Source organism: Lissotriton vulgaris, chromosome 4_1, assembly GCF_964263255.1.
Source record: "Lissotriton vulgaris chromosome 4_1, aLisVul1.2, whole genome shotgun sequence".
In the NCBI taxonomy this organism is placed as follows: Eukaryota; Metazoa; Chordata; class Amphibia; order Caudata; family Salamandridae; genus Lissotriton; species Lissotriton vulgaris.
The window spans coordinates 439,629,583-439,651,174 of record NC_141691.1 but is presented as its reverse complement, the minus strand read 5'-3'; positions in this window follow the sequence as shown (position 1 = coordinate 439,651,174).

Below are 21,592 nucleotides of genomic sequence, written 5' to 3'. Positions count from 1 at the left end.
AGGGCAGTATGCAGTATCAGAGCATCAACAGGGCACAGTGCAGTACACAGCAGGTACATCATAGCAGGTAACGAGAGGGCAGTATGCAGTATCAGAGCATCAACAGGGCATTGTGCAGTACACAGCAGGTACATCATAGCAGGTAACGAGAGGGCAGTATGCAGTATCAGAGCATCAACAGGGCACAGTGCAGTACACAGCAGGTACATCATAGCAGGTAACGAGAGGGCAGTATGCAGTATCAGAGCATCAACAGGGCATTGTGCAGTACACAGCAGGTACATCATAGCAGGTAACGAGAGGGCAGTATGCAGTATCAGAGCATCAACAGGGCACAGTGCAGTACACAGCAGGTACATCATAGCAGGTAACGAGAGGGCAGTATGCAGTATCGGAGCATCAACAGGGCACAGTGCAGTACACAGCAGGTACATCATAGCAGGTAACGAGAGGGCAGTATGCAGTATCAGAGCATCAACAGGGCACAGTGCAGTACACAGCAGGTACATCATAGCAGGTAACGAGAGGGCAGTATGCAGTATCAGAGCATCAACAGGGCACAGTGCAGTACACAGCAGGTACATCATAGCAGGTAACGAGAGGGCAGTATGCAGTATCAGAGCATCAACAGTCCATTGCAAAGAACAGGTCCATCAGAGGCAGCACATGAGAGGGGCACAGAGAATCAACAGTCCATTGCAAAGAACAGGTCCATCAGAGGCAGCACATGAGAGGGGCACAGAGAATCAACAGTCCATTGCACAGAACAGGTCCATCAGAGGCAGCACATGAGAGGGGCACAGAGAATCAACAGTCCATTGCACAGAACAGGTCCATCAGAGGCAGCACATGAGAGGGGCAGTATGCAGTATCAGAGCATCAACAGGGAACAGTGCAGTACAGAGCAGGTACATCATAGCAGGTAACGAGAGGGCAGTATGCAGTATCAGAGCATCAACAGGGCATTGTGCAGTACAGAGCAGGTACATCATGGCAGGAAACGAGAGGGCAGTATGCAGTATCAGAGCATCAACAGGGCATAGTGCAGTACACAGCAGGTACATCAGAGGCTGCACAACTACGTGTCCCTACCAACCCGTCACAGGAACCACAAGAGTGCCACGCAGTTCCCAATGGACACACCATGTGAAGTAACATTTCAGTGAAGTGTACAGCACCTCACATCACAGACTCAGGGGGACTGCGTGAACTACCTGCCTCGGACACACTGGCAGCACCAGCAACAGGAGTGTGAGACACAGTCACAGCCCGAGTCACACACACATGGGCCACGGACCCAGACACACTGGCAGCACCAGCAACAGGAGTGTGAGACACAGTCACAGCCCGAGTCACACACACATGGGCCACGGACCCAGACACACTGGCAGCACCAGCAACAGGAGTGTGAGACACAGCCACAGATGTAGTCACTGACACGTGAGCCACTGACCCAGACACACTGGCAGCACCAGAAACAGGAGTGTGCAACACAGCCACAGATCTCCTAACTGACACGTGAGCCATAGACCCAGATACACTGCCAGGACGTGCAACAGGAGAGGGCACAACTGACACTGTGCCACCATCTGATACATGAGAGTCAACTGCACCAGCGCCACTGGGACAACTGAAATGATGAGCCACAGGGCTGTATGGGCCAGGAGGCAGGGTGGGCCTGGGAGCTGGTGATAGGTCATCTAGAGCCAAATCGGGTTTGGCAGGTGTCAATGGTGTGTGTCTGCGTTTCTTATGGAGGTGTGAGTGCACCCTGGACAGGACTGGACTGCCAAGTGGCGGGGACTCCAAAGAATCACCACCCAGCATAGGTGGAGCAACTGCTGCCGGGGATCTGGTTTCTGGGGACGTGCTGGAGCCTGCTTGTCGTTTGCTCTGTGCCTGCCGCCTGGACTCGGAATGATGTGTAATGGGGGATGCTACAACAGGGGACACCCACCTCTGCTTCTGACTGGCCTGGATGGGAGTGGAGGTATGGGGGGACTCCGCCGCGGAGACATTAGTTTTGCGTCCAGTAGTAAACATCAGCCTCAGTGCAGCCAGGGGTGGAGTATGCCTGTCCTTGATAGCGCCATTGTCCATGCTAGATGCCTTGTCCGTAGGAGGTGCCTTATCCTTAGGTTGAGTGTTGTCTCTGGATGTAGCCTGTGCCCTGCTCGCCGCCCTGTTCCTGCCAGCAGACTTGTCGTCTGTGGTGCACCTGTCTCCAGTAGACACCTGCTCTCTGTGTGTGTCCATGCCCTTGGGAGTGTCCCTTACCTCTGCTGTGGGCCTGCTCTTGGGAGTCTCCCTGCTCTTAGTAGGTGCCTTAGTCTTCTCACTGTCCTTGGGAGTGTTCCTATCGACCGCTGTGGGCCTGCTCTTGGGAGTCTCCCTGCTCTTAGTAGGTGCCTGATTCTTCTCACTGTCCTTGGGAGTGTCCCTTACCTCTGCTGTGGGCCTGCTCTTGGGAGTCTCCCTGCTCTTAGTAGGTGCCTTAGTCTTCTCACTGTCCTTGGGAGTGTTCCTATCGACCGCTGTGGGCCTGCTCTTGGGAGTCTCCCTGCTCTTAGTAGGTGCCTGATTCTTCTCACTGTCCTTGGGAGTGTCCCTTACCTCTGCTGTGGGCCTGCTCTTGGGAGTCTCCCTGCTCTTAGTAGGTGCCTGATTCCTCTCACTGTCCTTGGGAGTGTCCCTTACCTCTGCTGTGGGCCTGCTCTTGGGAGTCTCCCTGCTCTTAGTAGGTGCCTGATTCCTCTCACTGTCCTTGGGAGTGTCCCTTACCTCTGCTGTGGGCCTGCTCTTGGGAGTCTCCCTGCTCTTAGTAGGTGCCTTAGTCTTCTCACTGTCCTTGGGAGTGTCCCTTACCTCTGCTGTGGGCCTGCTCTTGGGAGTCTCCCTGCTCCTAGTAGGTGCCTTAGTCTTCTGACTGGCCTTGTCCAAGGAACAGTCCATGGACATGTGAGTATCCCATGCCTTGGGAGTACCTTTTGTGTTGAATGCCTGTGTAGCTCCTGAAGGCATGTCCTCCAACAACACTTGTGGATCCTGTGTGTGTACTCCAGTGCATCTGACGTCGTCTACGTGAACAGATGTAGGTGATCTAGGGGATGTGGTCTGTGCCCTGCGTGCCCTGACGTGCTGTCTGACGCTGCTTCTAGTGCAATAACCTTTATTTGAGTCTTGCTCACAATAATCACTACCCCCTGAGACATCCAGCGGTGTAGATGGGGAAACAGAAGTAGCACCCTGTTCATTCGACTGAACTATTGCAGACGACACACTGCTTGCCAATGACTGCACTGTCCTGTGTAGACCTGAAAGATCGCCATGCATCCCTTCCATGAATGCCACCACCTGCCCCAACTTCCTATCATGGTCCTGGAAAGCATTCGTCATATTGGTCTGCCCCACACACAGCTGTCGCAGCAGATCAACTGCCTCAGCACACAGTGCATTTTGGCTCACCGTGGCAGGGGCAGCGGTGCCTGCACCGAACGCCACTCTGCTCCCCCTACTCCTCCGGCCACGAACAGTACATGGTGCAGTTGGTGGAAGTGTGGGCCCTGTGTGCTGTCTTCCGACAGAAGGTGATGAGTGCCCACTCCCAGTCTGTGACAACAGTGCAGGCTCACCAAGACTGTCCGACGAGGAGGACGATGGTGTCTCCACATGCGAGTCCTCAGGGACGGTCCTGTCCCCCTCTCCGGCGCTGGCCTCCTCCGTGTCAGTCTGCGTGTGTGCGAAGTCTGAGCCGGACTCATTTCCTCGGCTACTCTCCACCGTCTGTGGCAGAGTGTCCTCTGTCAAAGCTGAAATGCACAGAAAAGATGTGTGAGTCATGGGCAGACTGACGTACAGAAGGAACAGGATAGCCAAATTACATAGCAGACAAAGGTTTAGGAGCCCACATCCTGCACATGGCCCACCCCCTCCTCACATTTCCTGGCATGGGGCCATGGACCACTAGGGGATGTGCATTAACACTCAAGTACTAAGCAAGTGGCGTGTCAACATGGCGGACCTGGCTGTCAAATGAGTACCACCCAATGGGACAAAAATGGCAGCACAGGCATACGTACGCAACACGGAACTCAATAGTGTGTCTGGGCACCAATACATGCATAGCACTCACAAGTTTCCTACACAGACAGTATGCTCACCGCTAGTTTGCTGTTGATCGGCACTCAGACGTTCGGCCAGTTCAGGATGCGTCACTGCAATTATACGGTGCATGAGAGGGGTCATGGAGCGTCGGGCCAGACGGGGCGTCCTTGGAATCAGGCCCAGTGTTACTTCAGCTACATTCTTGCTCAGCCTGGAAATGTCGTCCCAGCGTTTGTGGCAGTGTGTATGTCGTCTGTTGCACACCCCCAATGCCCGTACTTCCCGTGCTATGCTCCTCCACAGGTCCTTGCGAAGGTGCAGCTTGACCTACCATGATGAAAGACAAAAGGGTTAAAGTCAGTGGACAGGTGGCCTGTGACACACATAGGGGCAAGACGTAACTGTCAGCAGCCATGCACAATCGGGAACATATGTGTAGCCCACACCACACAGCTAAGATAGAAATTGGCAAGATCATTTTGCCCCCTCATGCACACCAACATGTCCCACACTGCACTTACCACCCGTCCTGGTGCGCCGTAGAGGCGTCCATAGTTGCGGAGTACACCGTCCACGAGGACATCAAGCTCCGCGGCGGTGAAGGGTCGAGACCGGATCTCATTGCCTCTCGACATGGCAAGATCACGGAGTATGGCACTAGAGCAGCAGTCGGTGGTCAGCTCAGCAGCAGCAGTAGGTCGAGGTGATGGTCACAGGCAGCAGTCGGTGGTCAGCTCAGCAGCAGCAGTAGGTCGAGGTGATGGTCACAGGCAGCACTGGTCCCCAGGGTAGGAAGCGTCGTTTTGGCCAATACACATATATAGGGCCCTCAGCACGTGTCAGTGGCATACGTCGCCAGCAATTGGTCAGCCCTGGAAGCGTGATCGTGAAATGGGCCAATGACTGGCCCATAGTTGCGGTGCACACCTTCCGCTACTTGCGATTGGCCATATGCGGCCAGCGTCCCTCTCCCCATTGGCTGCATGTGCATGGACCGTCACGGGCAGACATCGGCGACCGCACGTGCAAGCCTCAGGCACGGATGCTTCAGTTGCAACAATGTACTATCACTGGCGCCTCCATGGCGGTGCACCTACTCAGCGGGGGAGGTGCAGCCCCATACACCCTGTAGATGTAGTCAATGGACATGCCATTTCATGACCCCCCTTACAGTCACCTTGCATCATCCACCGTACACCGGCCGGAGCGGCCGGGCCTAGGACGACCGCCGTGCCCGGCCATGAACACAACCGCCATGGCCGGCCACCGCGGTTGTTCATGGCCGGGCACGGCGGTTGAACATGGCCGGGCACGGCGGTTGTTCATGGCCGGGCACGGCGGTTGAACATGGCCGGGCACGGCGGTTGTTCATGGCCGGGCACGGCGGTTGAACATGGCCGGGCACGGCGGTTGTTCATGGCCGGGCACGGCGGTTGTTCATGGCCGGGCACGGCGGTTGTTCATGGCCGGGCACGGCGGTTGAACATGGCCGGGCACGGCGGTTGTTCATGGCCGGGCACGGCGGTTGTTCATGGCCGGGCACGGCGGTTGTTCATGGCCGGGCACGGCGGTTGAACATGGCCGGGCACGGCGGTTGTTCATGGCCGGGCACGGCGGTCGTCCTAGGCCCGGCCGCTCCGGCCGGTGTACGGTGGATGATGCAAGGTGACTGTAAGGGGGGTCATGAAATGGCATGTCCATTGACTACATCTACAGGGTGTATGGGGCTGCACCTCCCCCGCTGAGTACGTGCACCGCCATGGAGGCGCCAGTGATAGTACATTGTTGCAACTGAAGCATCCGTGCCTGAGGCTTGCACGTGCGGTCGCCGATGTCTGCCCGTGACAGTCCATGCACATGCAGCCAATGGGGAGAGGGACGCTGGCCGCATATGGCCTTTGGGAAGTAGCGGAAGTTGAGCACCGCCATGGCGGCGCCAATAATGTGATCTTGTCAGACGCTGCACCGTGATGTGTTGTGTGCAGTTGTGTCATGAGGGATGTGAGCGTGATTGAGAAAGGTCATATGTCATACAATATAGCATGTGTGTCCATACAATGGCAATCGGTCGGCACATAATGGGCAACAGATGTGCATTTGTACTTGTTGACGTTGGGTGTGACCCTACAGACGTTGTTACATCTTCACAACTACACAGTACATCACGGCTGTGTGGCCAATTAATGCATCTGTTGTCAGTTTCTTGTTGTGTCGAGGTGACTACAGTGGTGGTGGTACACATGCATTCCGTGTATGTGTTTTGTACGTTGTGTCACCATGCATGTCATTTCCGTATGCACATCATTATTGGTGGTGGAATTTGTGCTTGATGACATGGCGTGTGTACACTTATCGTTTGTGTGCATGCAGTAGCATGTGTGTCTGTGATGTGTCTACGAAACATTAGGGTGATGACAGAAGTTTTGTCAGTAAGGTACACATGTGATGGAGTTCTACACGTATGCGTCGTTTGTAAGTTGACCAAAGTTACATCTCTGTCCCACACAGGAGGGCTCCAAATGTGCATCGGCCATACACTGTGCTGGAGGATATGGTAGACGAGGAGGTGATTCGGAAATTCAGGCTGGATCGACGTCGGTTGCTGGACCTTGTGGCACTATTGTCTCCTCATCTGCAGCCACGTAGAACGTATCCTGGGTCGATTACACCCACTGCAAAGGTCATGGCGGTACTACATTTCTTCGCTACTGGCACTTTTCAGTTCACTGTTGCAGTTTCCGGGGGGATGTCGCAGGCCATGTTTAGCACGGTTCTTCGGGATGTGTTAACAGCTATGATGCTCTACAAGGATGAGTACATACATTTTCCACGGCCGGAAGAGTTGCCAGCTGTCAAAGCTGCTTTCTATGCACTGGGCCACATGCCTCACGTTGTGGGCTCAATTGATGGCACACACATCGCTCTGATTCCACCACGGGCACGCGAACAAGTGTTCAGGAATCGCAAACACTTTCATTCGCTGAACGTGCAGGTGGTGTGCCTGGCGAACAACATCATCTCCCATGTGTGTGCCAGATTTCCTGGATCCGCACATGACGCCCACATCATGCGGAGCAGCAATGTCCCACGACTCATGGCAAATCTGCGACCCGGTCAAGCGTGGCTTGTTGGTGAGTGTGCAGTGGGTACTCTTGTGATCTCTGTGTTGCATGGGGTACCCACCATATATTTTTCGGATGTTTGTCTCTGTCATCCCCCTACATAGGCGACTCGGCTTACCCAAACCGGCCCTGGCTTCTCAGTCCCCTACGTAATCCGAGGACGGCGGGTGACATGCGGTACAATGAGGCACATGGAAGGACACGGAGAGTCATCGAACGTACCTTTGGACTGCTAAAGTCCAGGTTTCGGTGCCTCGATAAGACCGGAGGGGCCCTGCCTTACACACCAGGAAAAGTATGCAAGATCGTGATAGCCTGCTGCATGCTCCACAACCTGGCAGTACGCAATGGCATTGAACTGCTGTTGGACCCTGAAGACGAAGGAGTGCCTCGGCCTCCCATCCCACCCATGTCCACTGATGAGGATAGTGGTGAGGAGGAAGGTGTGGACCAGAGGCGCCAGCTCATAGATCGCTACTTCCCTTGAATGTGAGTATCTACCTCTAGTGGCGGTTGACAATGCCTCATGTATGTTTGCTGGTGTTGTGTGGATAGGGGGTTTATCAGCTGGGTGTTGTTTGTGATGGTTGCACATGTGTGTCTTCATGTCTTTGGACATGGTAGTGTCCATGATGTGTGTGCTCTCATCCCATGCTTGTGTGATGGTTGTCGTTTGTGTAATGTAGCTGTGCATTGTGTTGTGATGTGTGTGAATCTCTTTACTGACGTGTGTTTGCTGTCTCTGGTTTTCTCTAGGTCACTCCCGCAGCGCCATGATCATGTACGACTATGAACCCTGTACCTGTTTACGTCTGTATCTGATGGCAATCATGTGAATAAACATGGAGGCAAAACATCATTGTGTGAGTTAATGCTATTTATTTACAGGTTGTGCTTCTGTGCTGGTGAATATTTACAAGTCAGTGGGGTGGAGGGAGTTGGAGTTGAAGGTATTGGCTGATGAAATGTCCGTGCTGACGCCACATTGGGGGGTGTCAGGGTAGTCCAGCAGACCTGTGGGAATGATTGTCTGTGGGACAGGCTACTTAGCTGGGTGAATGTCTGGCACAGGCAGTGACATTGTCATGGTCGTCCCCTCTTGGCAACACTGCTCTCAGCCTCTTTCTTACTCGGACGGCCCCTCCGTCTCTGACCTGGAACAGAGTCAGCTGGGAGGGCAGGTTGTTGATGGGCCACATCCGTCGCCAGGGGCTCAGGTGGTGGTGGCGCTACCACACTTGGTGGAGGGGGGGGGGGTTGTTCCGGTCAACCCATTCACTCCACATTGTTGCCTGCTGCCCCATGATCAGCAACATCTGGCCAAGGATGCCAGCGATTTGGCGCTGGGTGTTGGTGTTGTCCACTGAGTCCTGGTGTGCACGATCAGCGTTTGCCTGGGACCGGTCGTATGACGCCTGGCACCTGGCAAGAGCTTGTAGGGACTGTGCCACTGGCTGGGGTAGCTGTTCCTCCTCTGCACGGCGGTGTGTGGCTCGCCTGATTGGATGTTGTCCCGTTGCCTGTGTTTGTGGCCCACTCACCCTGCTTGTGTGTGGGGCCGTTGGACCAGCGTTGCGCGGTGGGTTCTGCTGGGTGGCAGCGGCAGGAGTCGTGGTGCTGGTGGTAGTGGTGGTACTGGTGGTACTGGTGGTACTGGTGGTACTGGTGGTGGTGGGGACTGTGCAGATCACAGAGACAGGTGCCGCTGGAGTCACACATGCGACGTTGGTCGGTCCCGGGAGTCCCTGTGAGCCAGATGGCCCTGGCTGCGTGCTTGGTCCCGCTCCATCCTCCGCCCCGGAGCTGACTGTGTCCTCGTCACCAGAGAGTCCTGTAGATGTGAGAGGCGAGGCTGGCGGCCGGGTACTGGTTTCCGCAGTCAGTTGACGATCACCTGAGGGACAAGATCGAGCTGGTCAGTAATTTGGACATTACATGGGTATATGGATTTGTAGACATTTCGGTTTCCTGTCGCACACACCCCACCCTCCACCACCACCACCACCACCCTCCCCGTGAACATGGGGGCCTGTTGGGAGTTGTAGTTTGGGCCTCTCACACACCCCACCCTCCACCACCACCACCACCACCCTCCCCGTGAACATGGGGGCCTGTTGGGAGTTGTAGTTTGGGCCTCTCACACACCCCACCCTCCACCACCACCACCACCACCCTCCCCGTGAACATGGGGGCCTGTTGGGAGTTGTAGTTTGGGCCTCTCACACACCCCACCCTCCACCACCACCACCACCACCCTCCCCGTGAACATGGGGGCCTGTTGGGAGTTGTAGTTTGGGCCTCTCACACACCCCACCCTCCACCACCACCGCCACCACCCTCCCCGTGAACATGGGGGCCTGTTGGGAGTTGTAGTTTGGGCCTCTCACACACCCCACCCTCCACCACCACCACCACCACCACCCTCCCCGTGAACATGGGGGCCTGTTGGGAGTTGTAGTTTGGGCCTCTCACACACCCCACCCTCCACCACCACCACCACCACCCTCCCCGTGAACATGGGGGCCTGTTGGGAGTTGTAGTTTGGGCCTCTCACACACCCCACCCTCCACCACCACCACCACCACCCTCCCCGTGAACATGGGGGCCTGTTGGGAGTTGTAGTTTGGGCCTCTCACACACCCCACCCTCCACCACCACCACCACCACCCTCCCCGTGAACATGGGGGCCTGTTGGGAGTTGTAGTTTGGGCCTCTCACACACCCCACCCTCCACCACCACCACCACCACCCTCCCCGTGAACATGGGGGCCTGTTGGGAGCCATGGACATGTTAGTGAGTTGGTGTCGAACGTGCATGGTTTGGGGCGTAGGGGATGTTTCTTCTCAGTTGTGTGAGCCTGACCATGTCGTGCTGATCGTGGTGTTGGTTTGTACTCACCAGTCTCTTCTCCTTCGTCAAGTCCGTCTAGGCTCTCTCGGTGTAGTATCCCCAGCACCTTCTCCTCCCAATCTGTGTAGGGTAATGGCTCCGGGGGTGTGCCACCGCCAGTATGATTGGCTCTAGCGACGTTTTTCGCTCGAATGCCCTTGATCCTGGTCTTCAGGTCATGCCACCGCCTCTGAATGTCATGCTTCGTCCTCGGCACAGTCCCCGACGCATTCACCCGAGTGACGATCCTGTCCCACATGTGGTTCTTTTGCGCCACGCTCGTCTGCTGGACTTGGGCCCCGAAGATGTGGGGCTCAACACGGATTATTTCGTCTACCATTACCCTCAACTCTGTCTCTGAGAATTTTGGATTTTTTTTGGGTGCCATGGTGTGTGGTGCTCAGTGTGTGAGTTGTGTGAGTTGGGAGGTGCAGGTGTGTGGTGTGTGATGTGTCGGATTTGTGTGGCGGGTGTTTGTGTGGTGGGTGTGGTAGGGTGGTGGGTGGGTGTCTTCTATGTGATTTTATGTGAGTTAGCAGTTTCTCGATTTGCCCTCTTGCTGGCAGCAATGCTGTGGTGCAAAGGATTGTGGTTGTGTGTGGGTGTCATTTTGTAGTCGTGTCTCAATGGTTGTTGCGAGTCAGGTGGTAGGTGGGCGTGTTGACGTGTGTGCATTGTTGGATGATTGGGACTTGTCATGGTGGCTTGTGATTGGTGTTGGGGGGGGGGCTTGTCAATGTTCGTATGTTTGCTTAGGACTTGCGGTGCAGTTTCTGACATTTGTTCGGCGCTAGGGATGTTGTGCGTGTTGGCCTTCCGCGGTGATGCTGTGGTTCTCGTGGCATTGTTTCCGCCGCGGACGTGGATGGCTGTGCGTTCCGTGGTACGGGCGGATTTATCCTAATTGCGGCCACGGAGTATTCTCAGGTATGGCGGTACATGTTTTATTTTCCGCGGTCATTTCCGTCCGCGGCAGTGGTTGTTCATTGAACTCCGTCCGCCGCGGACGGACTTGGTTGTGTTCCGTCCGCCGCGGTCGGAGTTTCGTCACATGAATATCCTAATCCCAAACGCGGTATCTCCGCGGCGCAGCCGGGAGTAAAATTTCCCCCACCATGGCGGACAGTACCCATTTCCGTCCGCCATCCTGATCGGCCCCTTAGTATGTGCTATTCTCCACAACATCCGTGTACTGACAAAAGTCCCATGGGACATGGAACATGATGAGCAGGACTCAATGGAGGGTGAGGATGAAAGAGAGATAGAAAATGTAGTGGTTGTGCGTGACTCGTCCACTTTCTACAGTGTTTCGTCTCTTAAAACACATGTACTATGAAGGATAGAATTTTCAAACATAATAGGAAGGTCCAACATGTAAATAAATGTTTGAAGCCGTTAGTTGTGTTGGTGTTTCATGTCACAGTCTCAGTGAACATCAACTCATCCACATCTCATCAAATACAAGTAGGACTTAAATTGTGATAATCATGTCATCCGACCTATTGAGAAACATGGTGCCATTCATGCACCTATCAATTGCACATATCCAGGAATGCAATGTGAAGCAGTGTACCATGTTAAAAGGTTCATACAACATCGATGTAAAAAATATTGATGTTAAAATATTGAGTAAAAATATAGTCAACAAAAATATCTACTCCTTTACTTAACACCTTAGCTGCGTGCAAACATTTCTCCCCAGTGCTGCGCTGTCCATTAGAACTAGTTCTGAATGGACGTTCAATGGTCGTGCGCAGCACTGGGGAGGTAGCGCTGCTGACGACCATTGGCCGTCAGCAGCACTTAAGGGGTTAAACAGGTAAGTACAAAAATATGGACTAAAAATATTGATGTAAAAATTATGGATGTATAAAATATTGACTTTTATATAACTATACAATAAAATATTATACATTAAATATAATTTCTACAAAATAAAATACATTTAATAAATCATTTCAATAAAAGATAACAAATAAACGTAATAACAATATAAACACACAAACATAATAATTTATACATACATATTTACTTTAAAACAATGAATAAACTATTATTTGTAATTTATGTTAAAAGTTTAAAATAATATAAAAGATAAAAATATATATTAAAGATTTGAAAAATAAAAAAAATCTATGATAAATTGAAGCATTAAACCATTAAAAAATATTTAAACTTAAATTGCCCAATACAAATAGTACAACAGTACAGAAAGTGTTGGCTAGCAAAGGGGTAAAAATAACTATTCCCATGCTAATGAGTGCAACAGTAGGGTAAGTGTTGGATAGAGGAGGGGTGAAAATTACTATTCCCACTCCACTGAGTGCAAGAGTAGGATAAGTGTGGGATAGTGGAGTCGTAAAATGTACTATTCCCACTCCACTGACTGCAACCGCAGGAAAAGTGCTGGATAGCGAAGGGGTAAAAATGACTATTCCTACTCCAATGAGTTCAAAAGTAGAGAAAGTGTTGGATAGCGGAGGGGAAAAAATTACTCTTCCAAGTCCAGTGAGTGCAACAGTAGGGAAAGTGTTGGATAGCGGAGGGGTCACATTTACCATCCCCACTTCAGTGAGAGCAACAGTTGGGAAAGTTTTGGATACCGGAGGGATAACAATTACTATTCCCACCCCACGAATACAGCAGTAGGAAAAACACTGGATAGTGTAGGGGTAAAACTTTTTATTCCCACTCCTGTGAGTGCAACAGTAGGGAAAGTGTTGGATAGCAAAGGGGTTAAAAATACTATTCCCACTCCAATGAGTGCAATGGTAAGCAACCGTCAATAGCCAGGGAAGCAAGCCCCCGCCCCAGTTGGAAACCACAAACTGGGCAGCGGCTAATTGAGTCATCAACACATCCCAGTTATGAGGTTGGCAGCAGGCCACAGTATCCAGAGCTCTAAGAGTAGCTCCACAATAGCTTCTCTTCAGCTCAGCGCCCAAAGGTTTTCGGGCAGCATGGCTGGCGCTGGCCGCTTCCGGGACGCTGACGGGCACAGACGGGCTTGCCTTAGGCGCACCTGCTGCGCGCCTGCGGCCCCTGTCCGCTGCGCATCCGTTCAGTGTGCATTAAAATAAGCCAGGGTGCCCGAGAGCTAGAATGCCAACTGACAAAATGGCGTCTCTCTGAGACCCCACAGAACTACCAGGAAGTGAGCTTAGCCCCCTCGCCCAAAACTCAACAGCAATGGAAGAGAGTGCAAATGAGTCAGAGACTTCAAAATTTTAAAGTACAGGTATGCGGGCAGAGAGCAGGAAGGCAGAAGCAAAGAAGGATAAATCAATCCAGCAGCAAGGTAAAATTAGTAACACCTAGTAATGAAACCTAAAACATTCCTTGGGGCAAGTGAAAAAATGTGTCTGGAGCTGGCCCTCAGTATCCAACAGCCGACAGACACGTTGGGAGATATAATTACAGGTTGTTCAATTGAAGTCCACCTCCCAGAGGATGCATAATGGCTGCCACTTCCCAGTGATTTGAGTGACTTCAACCTGCTGGGATTCAATAACATGACCGCTATTTTGGTCAAAAATGTTATAATACCAGTTCACCACTCGTATTTTAGCTTTGTTAGAGTAGAGATCATAATTAATTGATTCCAGGATGATGAGCTTATACAGAGGGCTTTTATAGTTTCACATTTAACCAAAATTAGCAGCACAATCCCTCCTTGGGCCCTTCCTATTGAAGAAGGTATTGCAGGGAAAGGAAAGGAGCGATAACCATATACGATAATGTCATCCCTGGACCAGGTTTCCTGGAGACAGATGATATTGAAACCTCTGATATACTCTAGCCATACCTCATTCGTGAGTTTGGTGTAAATTCATGGGATATTCCAGGAAATAATTTGAGTGGGAAGGGTAGTATGTCCTGATTTACTGGACTCTCCAATATGTTATTGGAAGTGAGCAATGTATCGTAGGCTAATAGCTACAGTGATCCTTAGTAGTATTAGTCGGTACTTGTAGTGTGGCATCAGCTGGGTGTATGAGCACTTTACTTCCGGGCTCACCTTCATGAGAGTCACTCCCTAGGTTGTTACATTGCTGTCGCAGCTCTCCCTTCTCAACTGACTGTCTAAAATGAGTATGTAGTCAATCAATGTCAGTGAGGCCTGAGAGAGCCTCAAAGCAGTTGAGGTGTGTGAATGAGGGAGGCTGAGTGAGAAGGTGTGTTTTCAAGCCTATAGGGAGGGACCCTTGACTCAAACTGAATCCTGATAACACAACCAGTTCACTCTCCTGGCCCTGATAATGTGATCAAACCAGTTTATGTGGGATGAAGTTTTACTAAGGTACCAGTGGGCTGGTTTGTTAATAAGGCTTTGACAGCTTTCTTGGTGGCTGAGTGAAAAATGGACGACTCCCGTCAAAATCAATGTATAAGGTGTACAATCTGGCAGTAAGTTTATTGTGTCTTTTGTGCACACCCTGCTTGGGGAACTATAGGCTAGGGCATTAGTGCTTGGGTTTCCTTGTTGGGAACTGCCCCCAATTAATGAGTCGGGTCTTAACCTGTTTGACCCCTTGTCCCAACTTTTGGTTGTTCTTATGAGGTACGAATTCCCAAGGGGACTGGACCGGGGGATTAGCATTGAGAGCCCCTCAGCGTGAGTCATCCTTACTTAAAATCGGTATTATGCTTTTGGGGTCCATCCTTTAAGAGGAACATTATCTGCGCTGCTGTCTGTGCTGCTCGAGTGGCCTTGTCTCTCTGCAAATTGTTTACTTAGTTGTTACTTAAATCCGCCAAAACACAGGAAAGCTGCTCTTCAATGCGAAATAGTCAAGCTGAAATTGGGGCCAGTGCCTCTGATAATAATTTAACAATTTTTTGAAGGGAGATGTCTGATCTTTCTAGAATAGCCTCTCCTCCAGCCTCCACTTATGTTCTACATGCATTGCCTTTTACGCGGTCTTGTCTGGTTCTCTTGACCATAGGTGAATGGCCCTTCAGTTGGTGATCAGCCCTTGCTATCTTGATTTGTTTCCTCTTTCCCCCTGCTGTTGGCAAAGGTCCATTCTTCTCCAAACTTGGGTCTGGGCAAGGGTTTGTATTGGTGGGGGAGGTGAGGTGGAGAGGAGGGATAGCGAGAATCTTCGTTCTGCCAGCTCTATTTCTATGTTGATGGCCCCCACTGCTTTTTGGAGTAAACCGTCCAAAGTGGTGTCGGTGGATTTTGGGGCAGGTGTTGTTTTCTGTTTCCCCATAGTCATTTAAACAGCCCGGGCTAATAGTGGAGTATAGAACACAGGAAGACCACAGAAGAGTGCTGCGGAAAAGTTTAAGTTTTTATCTTCTAGTAGCTTCACAAAGCTTGGGTGCGACACTGGGTTTCCTGGATTCTCAAAGTCAAAAACTAAGAGGGTAGGCACAGCTCATACTCCTCTTGGCTTTGACAGGCATGTGCAGGCCCACCCTTGGCCTGGGCCTCACCCAGGCGTGGCCCGGGCACGCCAAGCATGTCCAGTGCTGCGGGATCAAATGCTGGCTGCAGCCACGCCGGGAAGGCTGACTCCGCCTCTCGCTCCTCCCATGCTGCAAAGTGAGGAAGCTGGTTGACTGAGTCCTACCCCAGCTAGCTGCCTGGCTGCCTGGTTCTGGGCTGTAAGGGACCCTGGATGGCCCTTTAATGAGTTATATCTCCTTGTTGTGCCTCCCCTGGTGAGCAATCAGTTATTTACACATACCCAGGTTTTAGTAATCACTCTGAGGCAGGTAAGTGTAAGAACACAAAGTTTAATGACTGTCCTCCTCCACAGCATCCAGGGAATCTGCCCCTTAGTATTCAAACCATCACATTCTATCACCATGACAGTGACATCATAAGCAGTGATAAGTACAGCAATAGACAGTAATGAATACATGCTATGGAAAGACTACTACACAGGTCTACATGGTTTTTAAAATCTGGGTTAGTGTTAATATACATGGGTGTTGCATGGGAACAGCCACCACTAGGCTTGTGGAATGTCTCCCTAGACCAAAGGAAGGCAAGGTAGCTGTTTATGCTGCCTTGCCTTACTCCATATCTATGAGGCCATTCTAACTCACACAATGTAGCTTTGTGTGACCTCATTTATACGATTCATTGATAAGCGCCACTGGAGCATCACTAAAACTTAAACACATTATTGTTCCTTGTAGTCACTCGTAGCATCACTCATGTCACGCATGTGTCATGGTACACTGGACTCTGCCATTATGCTGCCTAGCATTACTCAATTGAACACTTCCTTGACACATGCTCCAGGCATGTCTACATCTGAAGTCCAGCATTCAGCCTGCTCTGGTAAGCAAATGGACTAGATGAGTTCAATGAGCTGGTCACATTTGTGTTTCTGCAGTTGTGTACTTATAAAATACTGTGAAATGATAGCTTAGTTATTAAAAATGTTAACATTTGTGAAAGCACTTTTTATAATGCTATATCCTCCTTCATGGCTCCTAGATAGACATCTTCCTTTTTCATGGGGAGAGGCGCAATCATTCCAGGACCCCAATACTACCAGTAAGTGTAATTTGTACATGTATGTAAATTACGATGTCTGAGTAGGAGCTATATGGAAATGATCAATTGTGGTGGCTGGGGTAAGGTAACACTCAGAGGCCACCAATGAGCTGTTAGTCTGTGATTTAGTACAGAACCAGACAAATTTCTTTAGGACTCCTCGCAGACAAATAATTTTGAGACTGTAAGGTGTATGTATGTAGGCCCACATGAAGCACACATCTTTTAATATGTACTTAGAGTGGCACATCTAGAGTCATGTTCTTTGAGAACAGAAGGCCTCATCTTGCACATACTCTGCATTTATTCCATGCAGACACATTACCTGGAACAGTAAATATCACAAATCATAGGATCTGGTGTCAATGTATGTCATAGGACTGTGAATTTTGTTTAACCTAGCATGTCTGGGCAGGGATCAGTTTTTAAATCCCAATTTCAATGCTCATGGAATGTGATTCACATCAATCAGCATCATGGGTTCAGACATGCAGCAGATTTTATGGATCTCCAGATGAAATATTCAAATTCAACTGACTAAAAAGGTGGATAAACATTCCTGCTGTGTTATGCACAATATGTTTGCAGATATCTAAACTGTCCCTGTAGCAGTGAGACAAAATGGATGCAGGAATATGTCTGAACGTATGTCAGTGGCACCTGGGTAGCCACACTATGTACATACAATAGATTATGGTAGTTGAGGCATTTGTTTAATGTGATGTACATACATCTTCATAAGTAATGTGTTTGGGCTATGACTGACAGCAAATGACATGCCTACATTCTGTCCATTCAGGTGTTTGTTAATCATAGAATGGACATTAAGATATCCAATGTGTTAGTCTACCATGAAGTATGTCTGTTGTGATTGAACCTCAGTAGTACTTGAGCCTCCCTCATAGTTATCGAGCAAGAGTCCATGTATTCTATCGAATACATGATTCCGCCAGATGACTTGTCTGTCAAGCAAACACACACAACTGAGATGCGCTGTTAATTTATAATTTATGGCACCAAAGGAAGCGTTGAGATGATGTTGAGACATGAGCACTTATTAATGGATCATCAGTATTTTCTCTACAAGTCTGCAGTTGGAGATAGTGGTTACATTCCTGTTCTATTTTGTTTGGGTAAATGTTATTAATGCCCCCCAAGCATGTTCTACAGTAGATACTTGACAACCTGACATCAATATACTGACAATCTGTCACTTGAGTGAGTGTAGTCAGCAATGTGTCAAGGCTTATGATAGTCCAGATGGGGTATACAGAGGGAAGCTGCACTATTGCAGGGAGCGACTCTAAATCCCAGTTTAGGGTATCCAGGCCCATGCATCAAAATATAGATCAGGACATCTTCATGAATATAAATATAACTTCCCATTGGGACCAAATACGCAGGTAAAGTTTAGTATACCTGAACTCAGAATATAAAGATGCATCTTTTAGTAAGGATGATTTTTACATACTGTGGCTGAAAATACCACTTTTAGAAAGTAGTTATTTTCTTGCTTAGCCCTCCTGTGTGCCACTGCTAGGCTTGCGTATTGACTGTCTGGCTTGGAGTGACAGGGGCTGGGGATGTGCATTGTTTGCAGCCAGCCACCTGTGGAGGGCGATATGTGTCCTGCCTTTCCAGGGTGAGTCAGGGCTTGGTTGAATAAACCTGGGCTGCATTTAGGGTAGGTGGAGTAGTTTTCCTTTACACCTGAACAGGCCTGGTCTGCCTTGGAAAATGCTGTCTACATCTCCTGCCAGGAAGCTGGACTAGAGAGGACAGAACTGGGTTTGCTGAGCACGGACACTCTCTGCCACAAGAGAACAAAGGACTTTTGCCTATAAAAAGTGGGGCTCGGACCTTTAGAATACTTCTAGAAAACCTCTGCAAGGAGAAGAGCTGGGAAAGCTGAAGGAGAATTTCTGCCCCTTTACTGTGTGCTGTTTGGGGTTGGCCTGCAGTGGCTGTTTTTATCATTGAGAGGACAAATACTTTGCTGTGTGCTGTGTATCCTGCTTGAAGAAGATCTCCAAGGGCTTGACGTAGAGCTTGCCTCCTGTTCTGAAGTCTCAGGGACACAAAGACTTCACCACCAACTCTCCTGAACTTACTTGCTGGGAGTTCTGACCCACCAAGAGGGGCCTGTTGCTGAATTGGGCCTCTGGAGCTTGTTCCTGCTGTTGGGAGCTGGAACTGAGACGCAATCATGAGAAACGGGATGCATCTGCACCTGTTTCTGATGCATCGCTGAAGAAACTGATGCAGTGCCTGCCCGCGGATGGATACATTCTGGCTTGCCTAATCCCATGCACCGATGTCTGCAGTCCGAGACCACCACACTGATTTCAAAGCAGGACGTGCTGTGCGGCTGCAAGAACCAATGCATCATTGATCCGCGGCTAAAGAAGCCAACCCAGCGATGTAGCCACTGCAGCATTGAGAACTGATGCATCACCGATACCCACGCATTGCACTGGGGCACCAAGTGTACAAGGACACTAGGGCCACAGTAAGAAACCACAGAATTTCCTCCCTGCACAGTAATAGCACTGACGCATCACTTCCCCTTCAGTAAGGAACCGACTCATCACCATCCTTGTGTGACAGTAAGGAACCGATGCATCACCTCCCCTGGGTGTACGGAACTGTTGCATCACCTTCCCTGCAGCTGTTTTTGTTTATAATTGGGATGCATCCAAGGTACTTTGTGTTGAAAGCATCACATCTATCGTTTGCTATGGACAACTGTTTTTAGCTTCTAAGAATTTACATTTTGATTCACCCGCATTTGTAACACACTTTTAATCGAGCGGACAGGATACCCTTGGGTCAAACTATCAATGGGGATCTATGTCTGCTAAGATATAGCTTGTTTGCACTAACTGTCTGTCTGTGTTTGAAAATTAAGTACCAGACGGCTGATGACCAAAGCCTGGACTAAAGTTTTGCTTGCTTTGCGTGGTAATAGAGGATAGGCTCTTCTCAGCAAACACACCATGTGGAAGCATAAGTTTACAATGGACACAACCTGTTCTTTAAAGGTAAGAGATTGATCCATCTGGACTCCCAAGCTTTTAACTACTAGTTTTGATGAAGGGCCCATTTTGCTGCATTTAATGGGGGACAGTTTTCAGTCATCTATGTAGCTATTACCTTGATCCAAGCAGAAGAAGATTATTTCGCTTTTCACCTGATTTTTGTCAAATCAGATTAGTAGCTGCGTGTTGTCTTGGTATGATATAATGTCAAAGCCAAAGGCTCTGACAGTTTTGGCAGGGGGGGCAACATAAATGTTAAAAAGTTGAGGGCAGAGAAATGAGCCCTGAGGTACTCCCCTCCAGCATCGTAGTATGAGATTTACAGGATCCCACAATAACTGTTTGAGTCCTCTTGGAGAGGAATTGAGTAATCCATTGTAGCTCTGTTCCAGGAATACCAAACTCATGCAGCCTACCAAGTAAGCTAGAAAGAGATATTGTATCAAATGTTGCAGATAAGTTCAGCAGCACCAGCAGATATGGAACGTTGGCATCAAGAGAGCATCTGATGTGGTCAGTGACGGCTTCCAAGGCTGTCTCTGTACCGTGCGATGGTCTGAAGCCACACTGTGATGGATCTAAGATTCTTTTAGTCTCTAGATAGTCTATAAGTTGTTATTTCCATGTCTCCCCAACAGCTTCCCTAGTAAAGGGAGTAGTGAAATGGGTCGATAATTAGCAAGATTGGTTGATGCCAAGTTGCACTTTATTTAAATAGGACTGACCTCAGCCGGCTTCTGATCTAATTAAATATTACCTGTATTGAAATATAAGTTAAATAGAGAACAGCTTGCAGGGCCGAACTGATTGGATAGGTCTTCTAAAATTCTGGGAGGGTAGACATTTGAAGAAGAGCCTGACTTAGCTGAACCAAGGACTTTTGAATTGTGTCCAGTGTAAAACACTCACATTTGCTTGGGCTGGTAGCAAAATTAGGGGGGCACAGAAATCAAACTCATCACAAGCCTAATCAAGTGGACTAGGGAAAATCATTTCGCTTTTTGTTTTTAAAATGGTTAACTGAGAAGTTTTTGTGATGCAAGTATTAAGCACTTTAAAAGGAGCTTTAGAATAATTTTTGGTCCCTGCAATTTGGTTAGATATTGGCAGGCTTTCTTGATGTTGCAATGGCACACGTTTAAGGATACTCTTTAAGATTCCTGGTCCATTAGATTATTAGGCCAATGCTACAGTCTTTCTAATTTCTTACAGGAGGATTTCTCTGTTTTTAGTTCTGTTGAGTACCAACGCACATGGGCTCTATGTATCAGATTGTAGTACAGTTATAAAGGGGCTATTTTATTAAAAGCTCAAATCAGTGCTCTGTTGTAGTCAGAGAGTGCTTAAACCACATCTGAGTAACCTGGAAGGCCTACAAATTTCAGCTCCCTTGCAGTGTCTAGGGTGATTTTCCGCAACTGTCTAGATACATTTTTATAACATGTGCTCATTGTTCCTGTCACTTTGAGCTTGGGAATCTGAAAACAGAGAAGTGAGTGACCTGTCTAGAGTAAGGGTTTGGACAGCTTGAAAGATAAAGGTGTAGTTTTAGTAAAAAAAAGGTCCAGACTTAGACCTGCAACACAAGTAGATCCGTTAACTTGATGGTGCAGGCCAAGAGTTGCTAAATCAGGAAATAGCTGGCTGGTCTCTAAGTTAAGGGAATCTTTCCCATGGTAGTCTCCCAACAAGATGAACTGTTGTGCAGCTAGCACATGGGGTTTAATTAGGGCTGGACTGGCCGTAGCGGGCATCAAGCATTTTCCAAGAGGCTGGAAAGCTGGGGGGTAGTTTTGCAGCAGTGGGTATTTTTGTTACAGGGCCCAGGTTTGTAGCAGTGCTGCAATTATCGGCCCCAGTACCAAAAGCAGAAGTGTTTCCCACTTGCAACGCACCCCCACCCCTGGGGCTGGTCCTACAA